This window comes from Prionailurus bengalensis, chromosome B1, assembly GCF_016509475.1.
Source record: "Prionailurus bengalensis isolate Pbe53 chromosome B1, Fcat_Pben_1.1_paternal_pri, whole genome shotgun sequence".
NCBI classification, from domain to species: Eukaryota; Metazoa; Chordata; class Mammalia; order Carnivora; family Felidae; genus Prionailurus; species Prionailurus bengalensis.
The window spans coordinates 84,275,443-84,284,710 of record NC_057344.1 but is presented as its reverse complement, the minus strand read 5'-3'; the positions used below and the strand labels follow the sequence as shown (position 1 = coordinate 84,284,710).

At 35.9% G+C, this 9,268-nt stretch overlaps 1 non-coding gene across 1 annotated transcript; it reads right to left on the bottom strand.

Moving 5' to 3' along the window:
* Positions 1-1,682: 1,682 nt before the first annotated feature.
* On the bottom strand, positions 1,683-1,790 carry LOC122479229. Its single transcript, XR_006296294.1, has one exon. It is a non-coding gene; the product is annotated as a U6 spliceosomal RNA (small nuclear RNA).
* Positions 1,791-9,268: the final 7,478 nt, after the last annotated feature.

Here is a 9,268-nt window from a genome sequence, read left to right as displayed (position 1 = left end):
AAATTCAAGACCCCAGATTCACTGATTCAGATACTTGGACTGACATATGGTCTAGTAATCTCTGTTTTAACAACCCCTACCCACTTGCCCATCATTCTGATGATGTTCAAGTTTGAGACCCACTGGTTTGGAACACAATGAGTAAGAGGGGGTGCTGAGAAACCAGGTGAACATAGTGTATGAAGAAGTGTCAGAGCTGAAGATACAGAGTTCTCACTTAGACGGCTAAGATTCTCCTTTTCTAATGCCTTTCCTTGCTTCTAGTTATTGGCTTTATTACACTGAATGGCTTCCCAATCTTAGAATCATTTGTCAGCATTCAGGTTCTCTCTGTCGTCCACCTACTGGGTAAAGCAATGCTAAGTTTACAACCCTTAATCACTCTCTGTCCTTCCCACGATTTCTCTCCTGCATCGTTCTCCTCCTGTTTTCAGCTTGGAGGCTCCTCACGGAGGGGAATTTGGCACAATTTCATCCAACATTAAATACCATGTACACTGACAGAGTTTTATAAATAATAAATGAGGGTAGTAATAGGCTAGATCCCAACTTTTAATAGTAGGAATCCCTGGCCATTAAATATAAAACAGTTATCAATATATGTATATCTAGTGACCCTTCTCTGACCCGTGAAATATAGAAGTCTGCAAGGAACATTCTGTAACATTTAAGAGCACTTTTATTTTTCTAATTTCATCTTAAAATCAATAGGTATAAGTGTGAAGAAGAGATGAGCAGTAGCCAGCCACAGAAAACATATACCTATGTTCAGATTTTCCCATTGTATATTTAGCGAGTTTATTCGATTCTTCGGTAGAAATCAAGGTGGGGAAAGAATGAGAGATCTCACTATAACAGCCTATCAGAGATCTGGCTAGTGTATTAATTTTGGCCATAATGTGTCAATCAGCTACAAAGGATCAGCTCAGCCACAGTGACAGGGATCAATTGTGTAGAGCTCTGAGATAAGTTAATCTACCGTGACATGCTCTAAAGTAGGATGCATAAGGGAATACCACCTGCATTTTAAACTAGTGCTGACTGCCTTGTAACATCTGGGGATCCGTGTTTAATAAAACAAAATTGATCTTCAGGAACTTGAAACATATTACCCCTATTATTTAAAAACACAAGATAATTCTGGTGTGTTTCTTATTTCATTTTTATTTTGATTTATAATTTATATATATTTGCATATATAAATATATCCTATAAAACATATAGGATAGAATGTAAAAGGTAGACCAATAAAATGTATCTTTTATTATCAATATATATAACATGTTTAACAATATAAATAAAATTAACAGTGAAAAAACTTTTACTTTTTAAAAATACTTTGGATAATTGAATACTGCTGCCTTTGCAATGTGAAATCATGATTCTTCACAGTAAAATCAATGCACTTTGGAGTTTAATTTATCTACAAGCACAAGCAGAAGTTTGAAAGCAAGTTCTAGGGTTGAAATTGCCCATTAATATTGTTAAGGAAAATTTAAAATATACCCATATGAATTTAAATGCATGAAAAGAAAGAAAACACATAAAACAGGTAGCCATGGTTTTCTCTTAGTGGCAAGATAATGCATAATTTTTCATTCATACATATTTATTTTCTAAATTCCCTATCATAAGGAAGTATTATTATTATCCATTACAGTACCAGTGTGAGTAATAACACGATACAAAGGAAATATGTCCTTGGATTTCCATGTCATCTTTGCACAGGGGCCATGCCAACCTTCTCTGCATTGTTTCAATTTTCGTATATGTGCTGCCAAAGTGAGCATGAAATATGTACTTGGAAATAGTTGCAATATCCACCTTATTTAAGCTGTACCAGATTCCTACTTATAGAACTCATAACAAACACATACATACCCACAAACATATACCCAAAAACATATTAACATTCCCTTTCTCAATGATTAATAGATAAGATGCCAATACCAGCAGCAGCAAGTAACACTGAGAATCAATACTGTTCTCTTTATATATATAATCCTGGATGGATAGTAAAAATGGGTGTGAAGTGATGTTTCAGCAGCCCTGAATTGATAAGCAGAGTCAAACATGTGCATGTCCTCCAAAGGCAGAATTTCAAAACCTTATAAAAACCACTTTTATTTTTTAAATGAAGAGTATTTTGCATTGCCTTTCCTTAGGCAGTTTTACTATGTTGTAACACATAGACAAAGGATGGAAAAGTAACAATTCATCTGACGTGATAATTGGGATAGTCTGTCTATATTAGCAGCTCTGAAGTATATTCCTCAGATCCCTTAGGGGAGCCTAGGAAACCTTTAAGGAGTCCTGTGAAATCAAAGCAATTAATATATTATTTTCTTTTACTATGTTGGCATTCGCACTGATGGTACAAATACGATGGTGGGTAACATTACTGGGTACTTAGAACAAATCGAGGGAGTAGAACTAAGCGGTACTAGCAGATTTTGTACCTTTCATCACCAGGCACTAAAATTCCAGTTTTACCTAAGAACATCTTTGATGAATTGGTAAAAATTCATAATTTTATTAAGTCTTGGAACTTAAGGACACACCTTAATATTCATTCTGTGTGACAAAAATGAAACATATATATAAAGTACTTCTATATAATGAAGTAGATAGCTATGTTAGTGATCTATTTCTATAATAAATTACCCTAAAACCTAGCAGCTTAAAACAACATACATTTATTATCTCAGTTTCTGTGGGTCAGAAATTCATGGACTGCTTAGCTGGATCCTCTGGCTGAAGTTTCTAACAAGGCTGCGATCAAGGTGCCACCTGGGACCACATGAATGTGAGAAGAGCCAGAGAGAGAAATCCGACAAAATGGAAATCAGTCTTTTATAATCCAATCACAGAAGTGACACCTCTTCACTTTTGCCATACTCTATTTGTTAGAAGCCAGTCACCTGCTCCAGCCCACATTCAAAGGGAGAGAATTATACAAAAGCATGATCTCTGAGAGGCTGGGATCATTAAGAGCCATGTCAGAAGCTGCTGTCCATAATGGTCATCTCTGGGAAATACTGTTTATGTTGCAAGTTGAACTACATGCTCTTTTCATTACATACCATTTTTATTCAAAAGAATAATTAACCTTGGGGTGCCTGGGTGACTCAGTCGGTTGAGTGTCCGACTTTGGTTGAGGTCATGATCTCACTGTTCGTGAGTTAGAGCCCCACATTGAGCTCTATGCTGACAGCTCAGAGCCTGGAGTCTGCTTCAGATTGTGTGTCTCCCTCTCTCTGTCCTTCCCCCTCTCACACTGTCTCTCTCTGTCTCTCAAAAAAATTAAAAATTAAAAAAAAGAAAAAAAGAATTAACCTAAAAACTATAATAATTTGGGCTTGAATATTTTGCTGATATTCCCAGACTTGAGTATTTCTTGAAAATAGACAAAGTGAGTTTTGTCACTTCAAGGAAAACAATGTTGATGCTCAACACACAATAGAATTTGAATATTCAAAAGAATGCTAGAATTTTGTAAAATTTGTATCTGGTAACAGTTCCTTAACAGTTTCTTGATATATAAAACCTTTTTAAAGATTTTGTTAGCGATACTAAAGAATGTTGGGTTTGGGGTAGGAAAAGTAGGTAAAAACAGAGAGGGAGGCAAACTATAAGAGACTGTTAAATACAGAGAACAAACTGAGGTTTGATGGTGATAAAGAGGTAGGGGTGGGTGGGGAAAAAGGGGGCCTGGCATTAAGAAGGGCATTTGTTGGGATGAGCACTGGGTGTTGTATGCAAGTGATGAATCACTGGATCTACTCCTGAAGCCAAGACTACACTGTATATTAACCAACTTGAGAATAATAATAAAAACAAAGTTGGGTTTTGATATTGTGTAATGAAATGTGTTACCGTTTAGGAGATCTGCAAAACCTAGTAAGTCAATGTTTTTCAAATGACCAATAGATGCCTTTACAGAGTCATGAATGTGTCCATTTAAAATGCAAGGTAGACCAATGGTTTTAGCCAATCTGACAGGGGTAAAGTGATATCTCATGTGGTTTTGATTTGCATTTCTGTGATGTGCAAACACATTTTTATGTGTTTGTTGGCCATTTGTACATTTTCTTTGAAAAATATGTCTGTTCAGGTCTTCTGTCGATTTTTAGTTAAATTATTGTTTATTTGTGGTTTTTTTTTTGGTGTTGACTTGAATAAGTTCTTTATATATTTTGGATATTAACCCATTATCCAATATGTCGTTTGTAAATATCTTTTCCCATTCATTAGGCTGCCTTTTTGTTTTGCTGATAGTTTCCTTCACTGTGCAGAAGATTTTTATTTTGATATAGTCCCCAAAGTTTAAATTTGCTTTTGTTTCCTTTGCCAAAGGAGGCATATCTAGAAAAATCATTCTATGGCTTCTGTCAAAGAAATTATTGCCTATGTTTTCTTTTAGGAATTTTATAGTTGAGCACTGAGAACTGTATAGCATTGCTCGATCGTTATACTGTATACCTGAAACTGATATAACACTGTATATTAATTATACTTGAATAATAAAAAAAGACCGGTGGATCTCATGTAACAGTATGAGAAGTTCGTTAATATGATTTCAGTTCCACATTGTAATTCATCTTTAAGAAAATACTATTTACAGAGTTCTAGTGTAACACCAAAAAAGAATATCCACAATTATCTAAAAAGGGTATTAAAATACTTCTCTCATTACAACTACATAACTACATGAGGTTGAGTCTTTTCCATATACTTCAAACACAAGAATGACAACAGTCTGAATGCTCTTAGAGCAGATATGAGAATCCGGTTGACTCATATAAAGCCAAACATTAAAAATATATAAAAATATATAAATAAAAGAAATATTCTTTTCATAAAACTATTTTTTTGTCATTAAAATATTTTTATGTGGGCATAAAATGGGTTTATCTTTGTTATTTATTATTTTTAAGTGAATTATTTAAGAATGTCTATTTTAATCCCTAGCATGATAAATATTCATAGATAGTCCCTCATAAACTAAAACTCTTTGGGATGTCAAGAAATTTTAAGAGTGTAAAAATGATCCTAAGACCAAAACATTTAAGAACCACTGGACTATTTTGCTATTTTGACAAAATAACCCCCAAATCTCAGCAGCTTGCACAAAATGATCTCTCATTCACACCACAAGTCCATTAGCATTAGCTAAAGGAATGTGCTCATTGTTTCTCAGGAAAGCAGGCCCATGGAGAGTATATCTCATCAAGATTCTACACTCACAATAACAAGAAAAATGGCATTAGGACAAAATTTGGAAAAGCTTATAAACATTACCTAGAAGTTACATATGCTACTTCACTTAACTAGTCATCTTCCTGAGAAAGTCACATGGTCATACCTAACTTCAAGAGGACAGTAACACACAATTCTGCCATATAGCCAAAAGGAAATCCAGAAATATTTTGTGAACAATACTAATGACTACCACATATGCCAACTTCAATCCATACATACCTGAAGCACTGAAAAAAGGATTATGAGGTTGCATCTTAGATAGCTCCAGAAGCTTGTTACTTTTTTATTGTTGTTGAAACAAACTATCACAAATTTATTTATTTTTTTAATTTTAACGTTTATTTATTTTTGAGACAGAGAGAGACAGAGCATGAACAGGGGAGGGGCAGAGAGAGAGGGAGACACAGAATCTGAAACAGGCTCCAGGCTCTGAGCGGTCAGCACAGAGCCCGACACGGGGCTCGAACTCACGGACTGTGAGATCATGACCTGAGCCGAAGTCGGATGCTTAACCGACTGAGCCACCCAGGTGCCCCAACAAATTTAGTGTCTTAAAACAACACAAATATATTTTCCTACAGTTGTGGAGGCCAGGCATCCTAAAATCAGAGTATGGGCAGAGATGCATTCTTTTAGGAATCTCTAGGGAACAATCAATTCTTTGTCCTTTTTCAGGTTCTAGAAAACATGAATTATAGCAAATTTTATGCCTTAAACCAAAAGCAATTGAGCACGTGTTAGAGAGAAGGCACTATTCCAAATGCTGAGGACACTGAGCTGAGCAAAAGTCAAAGTCCCAACAATTATAGGGCTTACATTCTAGTAGAAAAAGAAATAAGCAAGTAAACAAACATACATATATATTAGGAGGTTGATAAGTACAACAAAGAAAAGTAAGGCAGTAAAAGTAATTGAGAATGATATGAAAGGTGCTATTTTAGATAAGGTGGTCAGAAAAAAACCGTTTAATCAGAATGATTGCATAGATCCCTGAAGACAGTGACGAAACAAATCATGATACTTGGAGGAAGAACATTCAGGCACAGGCCTTAATGTGGGAGGATTCTTGGAATGTCTGAGAGACAGCAGGGAGATCTGGGTGTGACCAGAGAGGAGGAAAGAAGGAGAGGAGTTCAGAGAGTGAGCTCAAGTACAAATAATGCAGTATACTGAGGACGATGATAGTAACATAGTCATTACTCTGAGATGGGCAATCAAAGAACCATTTACTTATAGGAGTGTATGACACGGGTGACATTTTTCAGGGGTCACTGACTACTGTGAGGAGAACATAACCATGGGGCAAGGTTAAAAGCCAGAAGAGTAGTCACACGGTCATTGAAATAACATAGGACGGAGATGACGTTGATTTAGATTAGAGCCAAAATGGTGGATGGAGGTGGTGAGAATTGTCTGGATTCTGGATATAGTTTGAAGAAAACAAGTCAGTAGATATACTGATGGAGAAAACGATGTGGGTATTAGGGTGTCATTACCAAGAAAAGTGGTCACCTTTAAAACAGAAAAGAAAGGACAAGAGATGGAGGAAGAAAAATGAAGGGAAGGGGAAGAGGCCTTCATCCAACTTCTCACTTGAAAGTTTTTGCCTGAGAATGAATAAATGTTCCTAGAAATTTAAGTGTGTGACTTGGGGAAGTCCTTGGATATCAGTCAGAAGAATGATAAATCTTATATAACCAAAACATCTTTACTTAGCATCAAAAACTTGAAATAAAAAATAAAGACTTAAAATGGTGTTAGGCAAATCTGCCAAATGTAGCTGCTTGTGCACATTGTGTAGGCTATGAAAAGTAATTTCTCTTTTATGAGTCCAAGGTGGTGATGTAGCTTTCAATATTATTACAAGATGATATACTATTATCTAATCCACACCTGAGTAAAATGGCACTGTCTTTCTCTGAACAGAATACAATTTCTCTTGAGTAGATTTTTAACAAGAATGTATGAAGGTCACATTTACTGTCAATTCCACAGTCTCAGGCTAAGGGGAAAGGTCATACCAAATAAACCAAGACACTCACCAGGGGTGGACTGTTTCTCCACAAAGGAGATAGAATTTGCTAGTGCCATCTGCAAAGGCCAGTTCTCCACTTCTTTTCAAAATATTTATATTAACACATTGATTAAGCTGGATAGAACTAATTGTGTGTGTGTGTGTGTATATATATATATATATGCTATAAAATATATATTATATAATTCATTTCTTAATGCATGAGAACATTTTAAGTAAATGATGTTTTTTGTTGTAATTTACTTTTGTTTCAACAGCCAGACATTGAATCCTGAGTCAGGGTGCACCGAGAGCAGATCTCAGAAAATTGTGCTATAGATACCTCATTGCTATTTTCAATTTATCACCAAGTTCCTTTTATTTTCTGATTACTATTAGGAAATATCCACTTGTCCCTGTTGCCACCAACACCATCCTGGTCTAAGCTGTGGCCCAGGAGTAACAAGATTCTCTCATCTAATCTCTGCCTCAATCTTGTCCAACTCTAACCCTTCTTTGCAAAGCAGTTGGAATGATCCTCTTCAAAACTCAAATCACATATTTTCCTTTAGCTTAAAAACTTTCAAAGGCTTACTGGTGTGGTTCACAATGGTTCACAGGATAATGAAAAACCACTGAAGACCCTGCAATTGGCCTCTCCATCCTCGTCAGGAGGCCCCTGCTGTTGCCACTGCTCTACTCCCAACCATTCCATCATCTTTGCACAGGATGTGCCCCTGCCAGGACACTGGTTATGCCTACCTGCTCCTAGTTCATCTCTCTTTCAGGTCTCTAACCATTCTGCTCTACTTTATCAGAGAACATTTCCCTGATCATCCCACTTTACCCCAAGTTCAGATCTCCCTGTTACATGCACTATTCATCCCATATTCCTCTAGCTCACAGCACTTTTGAAAGCAGCAACTTTAGACTGTGTAATTATTTGATTAATGCTTGTCTCCTTTACCAAACAGCAAGCTTCAAGAGGGAGGGACCCATGTCAGTTAAAGCTCAGCAGCCTGCCACTCAGGCAGTAAGATAGGCACTCAGTAACTATTTGATGGAAAACAAATGCATATATAAATTATTCACAAAACAAAAGAGTCCTTTAATAAAAGTTACAAGAGTAAGAGTAAAAATGGAATATAGTAAAACCTTGGTTCACGAGCAGAATTCATTTTGGAAATAGGCTTATAATCCAAAGCACTTGTGTATCAAAGTGAATTTCCAGAACCTTTGGCTCAGTTGTGATCATGTGACATTCAGCATCACATACTACTCGTATTGCAAAACATCACTCATTCATCAAGTTAAAATTTATTAGAAATGTTTGCTTGTCTTGAGGAACACTTGCAGAACAAGTTACTCTCAATCCAAGGTTTTACTGTATCTCAAAATACTTGAGTAAAACATGTTTAGAATATAGAAATTTAAATAATCAACTACAATTGTGAAATGGATAATTGGAGGAAAAGAGGCTCAGTAAATTCCGCCTTGGTAAAAATCTTTTGATTTTGTTCAAAGGCCATTCATCTGTTCACTTGTAGCTTCGTGGGCTTGTAGAAAACCATACGATTTTTTTGCTGTATGTTAACAGCTATACACCATAATGGTAGGCATTAGGATTTTTTTTACTAGTGCTAACAAAGAGATTCAGATGCCACTAATTAATGCACTTAGCAGGGAAATGAAAAACATGTCAGAAACAGAGCCTCAAGAAATAAGTGAATCAGAAAATCATTTCAGTGCATGGTGCCCAAAATTATAGGCCTCAAAAGTGATTGTGCCATTCACCCTTTATCTTTGGAGGGCAATGTTCAAAATGCATTGCAAATATATCATCAGTCTTACAATTTGAATGAGATCAATTTCAGTTGCATGAATACATACACAAGACAAATGTGCTCCCTGCTCTAAAGCAATCATAAAGCTTTTCTTAAAAGGCAGTCTGCTTTCAAATCAGTGTAGGACAAATTTGTGAATCCTTCTAGG